Genomic DNA, 5,477 nt, shown 5'->3' on the forward strand with positions numbered 1-5,477 from the left:
GGTAAAAGAAGAAGAAAAAGAGTTTATATTCATTTCAAAAAAGCTGCAGCATGATGCTATGTACCAATTGTGCCAGTCCTGCTTTCTGTAAAATTATTGCCTGTTTTCATACACCACTAATAAAAAGGGGAAAAAAATCAAGGAAAATTTATTCTGTGCATCCTTCATTGACAGCTACCCAAGAAGACTGGCATGGGTGCAAGCAGGTCGACCTGTCAGTGGTGGCTGCATGGGGCTTTTTTAGCATGGGCCAGGCATTGGTGCCCGTGTCAAGACCTGTGCTTCCCTGCCACATGTCCTTGCTGGTGGTGACATGTGCCATCAGCCATCATGCAGGGAAGGCACCGAATGGCCAACCTCATGGGGATCAAGGAATCAGCATCTTGTTAGAGTCTACTGCCTCCAGACAGGATGGCAAAGGAAAGTCCCCTTTGGCTGCAAGATAGTACTGAAAGGGCAGGCACAAGGAGTCTGCTTGCCAGGCATCTTCCAGCACAAACCAGGAGAAAAAATCACGTCTTATTGGGTGGTGGTTGGAGAGACCTGACCAGAGACAGAGCTTGGTTTAAAGGTTAAGTCTGGCTGTTCTCAAATGGTTGGGCCTTTCCCATAACTTGGGCAATTTTCTATTGCTTTAGTGGAAGATCAGTTGCCTTTTCTAGGTCAAGAAAGCCAGGATGGGCTGCGCTTGACAAGATAGCATAACTCATTCCTCTACATTGCTACTCTCTGATTTAGTCAGAACTAAATGACGGAGATGGAGAGGCTTCTGTTTGGGCAAGAACCTGGTGATGATGTTTTTCATCTTGGCTACAGATCTAATTTGATGCTTGATGGAGCTGATGGGGAAAACAAAGATGGAGCTGAGATTATTGAGATTTTACTGACCTGTTAATGAAGCTCTTGAAAAAGAAACTAATCAGAATGTCTTCTGCATAAACTTGACCGATATGACTTCCTAGATTCTTTTCCCAACTGTAGAAACATGTTAGTGGAAAAAATGCAGTCGGGAAAAAATAATTGGGAAAGTAAAGCAAGTTCATTTGTAATCATGATTAATGACTTTTCTCATATTATTCTCAAGAAAAGTGATTTTCTCTTAGACCAGGCAGAGAGCCAGGAACAGTGGGAATATGAAAACAGTCTGACAACAACCTGCCTGCAATATTTTTAGTTGATTTCTTTGACCCATTTCTATCAGTGCCTTTGAGAACCATTTGATCACATGCACACAAAATGTCAGTCACCCACCATTGCCTTAGACTGCAACTATTTCTATTTGTGCTCACAATGAGAGGACAGGTCACGTAGCTTTATTAATCACTAGATTTCCCTTTTCAGTGCTGTTGCAGGTTTGCTTTGAGTATTCAAAACCCTTTGGGAAAGAGAGTCCGGAAGCTTCAAGGCTGTCAAATATCACACTCACTATCTACAGGCATCCACCATGGTTCTATGCAATTATGAGTATGACTTGATTTTGCCTGTGGCACAAGGTTGACAAGACATATTCTGCCACCTGCTAAAACTGGAAGCCAAACTTTCAGGAAGTTCAAGGTGATATTTTGGCCCTAAGAGCCATGTCCGAAAGTTTGTTCCAGAAAAATACAATGTGAGGGGAAAAATAAGATTTGAAAGAGCTCCAGAGCTCAGTATTAACTGCACATGTGGCATTTTGATCCATTTCCATAAAGCATAACATAATATTTGCTAAAGAAGAAGGAGGAGGAAGGGGAAAAAAGACCACAGTTAATATTCTCCTTCGGATCCCCCATTTGCTGATTACTCTGCAAGCTGTGTAATTGGGTGTCTCTGGCAATATGATGAAATGTGCCACAAACATCAAAAAACGGTGCTGTATTAAATCTGCTTTTCATAATCTCTTCTCATTTCCCAGACCTGAGACATTTTATTCAATTTTTCCTGACTAAGTTGATATGTAAAGCCATATAAACATATCAATGCAAATAAATACATATATATTTTTCAAACACTCATCGAAATGCACTCATTACAAATATTTGCATCAAGGATCTCTCACGTTGTTATTACCCTAAGTAACTCTTTTTTCTTTTTGTGCTACTGCATTATTTTTAAGAACAGTTTATGGACCTACAGGCTACTTCTTTGTATTTCATTAACAACCTCAACTCCATCTATCATGTTTCAGCCTTATCTTACCTGATTAAAAAATCATTTCCCTATTTGCATTAAGGGCAAAAATCTATGCAAAGTCACCATAATGTTATTCAAGCCGTGGCATAGCAGTGAAGATCCTATTACACACTGGGGCTGTCTCTGTTTTCAGAAGCTGCAAGTCCAGAAGGGACCATGCTGGTCTTTTATTCCAACCTGCTGCAAGGCACATGTCAGAGAAACCTCTTTTGCCTTTGACAACACAAATATTAAAAATGCCTAAGTGACTTAAATACCTGCAACTTTTGTCCATCTATCACTTGAGGCTTTTGCGTACATTTTACTCGGTGTCTTCAGGATTTGTAGGCTCTTTTCTGATGAAGGCTGGCTTTCTGTGCAGCCTTGGGAAATTCTTCAGCTCCGTTGCCCAGTTCTGTCCCACTGGCACTACAGATAGCCAAGTGACTCCAGGTGAACATGACCTTTTGAGGCTGAAGCCCAGCCTCCATTGAACAGCTCATTCTTTGCCTTTTGAAGTCAAAAGAGGAAAATACTTTAATTTCTCTACTGTCAGGATAGCATTCAAGAGAAGATGCAGCAGGACTGTATCTTGGCTATCCTAGGCATGCCAGGTTGGACTCAGAGCATAGAAGGCGTTTAGTTTTCTGGCTTCCACAGGCTTGAGACAAGCCAAGCCCGTTTCCCAACTCCACTTCTACTGGGAGCCACCAAACTGGTGGCTGTTCCTGATGACTTTTGAGCCCCTTCTCACAGCAGCAGCATCTCTACAGGGTTCCCTCTGTAACACTTCTCCTGCAAATCTTCCCAAGAAGCCCCAGCCAGGGGATGCAGGGACACAGGACAGCATTAATCTACCAACAGCCAGAGGCAGAGAGTATGCCCCATCCACCAGGAAGGTAGGGATTTCCTGCAGTTTGGGCTTCTTTCAAACACATTCTCTCTGCATTAGAAAAGCAAAATATCAGTGTTGGATTGCACCATATCCACAAGAAAACACATGGGAGAACTGATAAACAGCGGTGTGAGGTTTTTTCAATAAACACAGCAGAAGGTCCAATAAAAAATGACGTCGGTAAGATTTTTCATCTCCTTAGAGATCAAACTTCCTCCTTATGTTTTTCAGAGGGAGCATAATGGAAAAACACATCATGGAATGACTGTTTTGCTCTAGGACATGACTGAGGAATCTGGGTATGTTTAAAACAGCCAGGATAAGACAGTATAAATGAACACAAAGTATTCTGCAGTGTTGACACCATCTGTGCAGGGCTGATTTCCAGCCCACTACCCACCATGACTGCCCAGCTTGCCCACAGCATGCAGACCTCAGAACCATTGGGTTGTGCCCTTTGCACTGGAAACAACTGGGGGTCAAACCTAAGGTCTCTGCAACACTTGCTGAACAAAGAATGAGCCATTTCACAGGGTGCATTTTTGCCTGACGAACTCATTTCCACCAAACACTGGGAAGCTGCAAGTCCACACAATATTGGTCATGGGGAAGTGCATGGGGAAGAGACAGGGCTGGAGCTATTTCCTATGAAAAGATGCTTCATCCACACAAGAAAGCCCAGATAAGGCACCTGCTATTCCCCGACTGATGTTGGAGCCATTGTTTTTGCACAGTAAACCTAACTTTATGCCTCAATTTAATCAGAACTACAGCAGTAATGCTAATTTATCTGATCTTCCTTCCTTATGGAGTCAATTCATAGTTGACAAGAGCCACAAAGACTGAATGAATTGAGCCAATGGCCACCTCCATGGCTTGGAGGCTCCAGCCCTGGGTGGCTGCCAGGTACAGGAGACCATTTCTCCAAGGTCTCCATGAAAAGAAGCAGAGAGAAACAAAGCAATATAGGAGCCAGTTTAAAATCTCCATGTGGGTGTCCACAACTATCCAGGGGAACATATGGGAAAAAGTGAAATCCACTGCATAAAACATAGCTGATGGATTTTCATGTGTACAGACTTCTTGTTCTTCAGTTAAAAAAAATGAACTTTGCTATAAGAAGACAAATCACTCTCCTGGTGGAAGTGGCTCAGCTCCCTTCAGCTTGTGATTGTTCAAGGTAAAAAATGTCACTCAAAAGTTATGCTCAGTTTTGCAAAAAAAAAAATATAATAATAATAAAAGGTCTCAACTGACACCCACCCAACCTCCTCCGCTCTCCTAGTAAAACTGGGAACTTTTATCCATCTAGTAAAACTCCTTATGATTGCCCTGTGGAGACCACCAAAGATGAAACTCTTCTCTCCAGGAGATTACCTGCTGCTGACGGACCCACCTGAGGAATTAAGGACACATATATTGAAGAGCAAAGCGTTCCGGCTCCCTGAACACCCACCCTGCTCCACCCCAGCCCTCTCGCCCAGATAAGCCACCTAACATGTTTGCCCAACCTCCCTGGAAAGGCATTTTAAAAGAAGAAAAACCTCCTTCTGATCCACTCTGAAACATGAGATATCTCTCAACCCTCTGTAACGTCTTAATTTCCTCTCCCTGCTCTTCATGCTGGAGACTATTGCTCAGGCAGGAATGTTTCTGAAGTAAGACAAAAAAAAAATCACATTTGTGGGGAACAGTGGAAGGGACAGCTGATGGAGCAGAGGGAGTAAATTAGTCTTTGGAGACACCCAGAGAGAAAAGAAAGGTGTCTGAGTTGTTGGAGCAGCTTCTCTTTGCACAGAGCTGCTCTAACTGGCTTAAGTAGAGGTGAGAGATACGCTTTCGATTTCAGCCACATTTCCCCTATTTTATTTGTTTGCTTTGCCTCTGCCTATGCCTCTCAGACACCTCTTGAGATGTCTTGCTGTCACTTGAAAATGGCTAAGCCCACTGTTGACCTGAGAAGATGCCATCTTTGAAGCGCATCAGCATCTGGGTGGCCCATAGCATGCAATGTGCGATGGACAACCACTGGTGACAAGGGCTGAGCACTTCACTGAGCTGTGGATTCACACAGCTCCATCACACAGAAGGTTTTGCGTAGGGAATGTAGAAAGACTGATATCCCAAACAGTGAGCATCTTATCTAAATACTTTCTAGGTCCAAGCAGATTAGTACATTTTCCCCCATTTCAGCTCAGTTTTTTTTTTTTTTAACTGAAAATGTGTTTCAATCCAAATGTTTCATTTCAGCATTAAGCAGAACCTTGCCAGTGGACCAACTTTTTTCCCTTTTCCAACAGCATCTGAAAAAAACATCTCCACTCCTGCCAAAAAAAAAAAAAAACAAACCAACAAAAACAAAACAAACAAACTAACCCTCTCTCTATTTGCCTTCACTTAACAAAACATTGAAGCTAAGCCCTCAGAGCAT

The sequence above is a fragment of the Lagopus muta genome, chromosome 5, assembly GCF_023343835.1.
Source record: "Lagopus muta isolate bLagMut1 chromosome 5, bLagMut1 primary, whole genome shotgun sequence".
Taxonomy (NCBI): Eukaryota; Metazoa; Chordata; class Aves; order Galliformes; family Phasianidae; genus Lagopus; species Lagopus muta.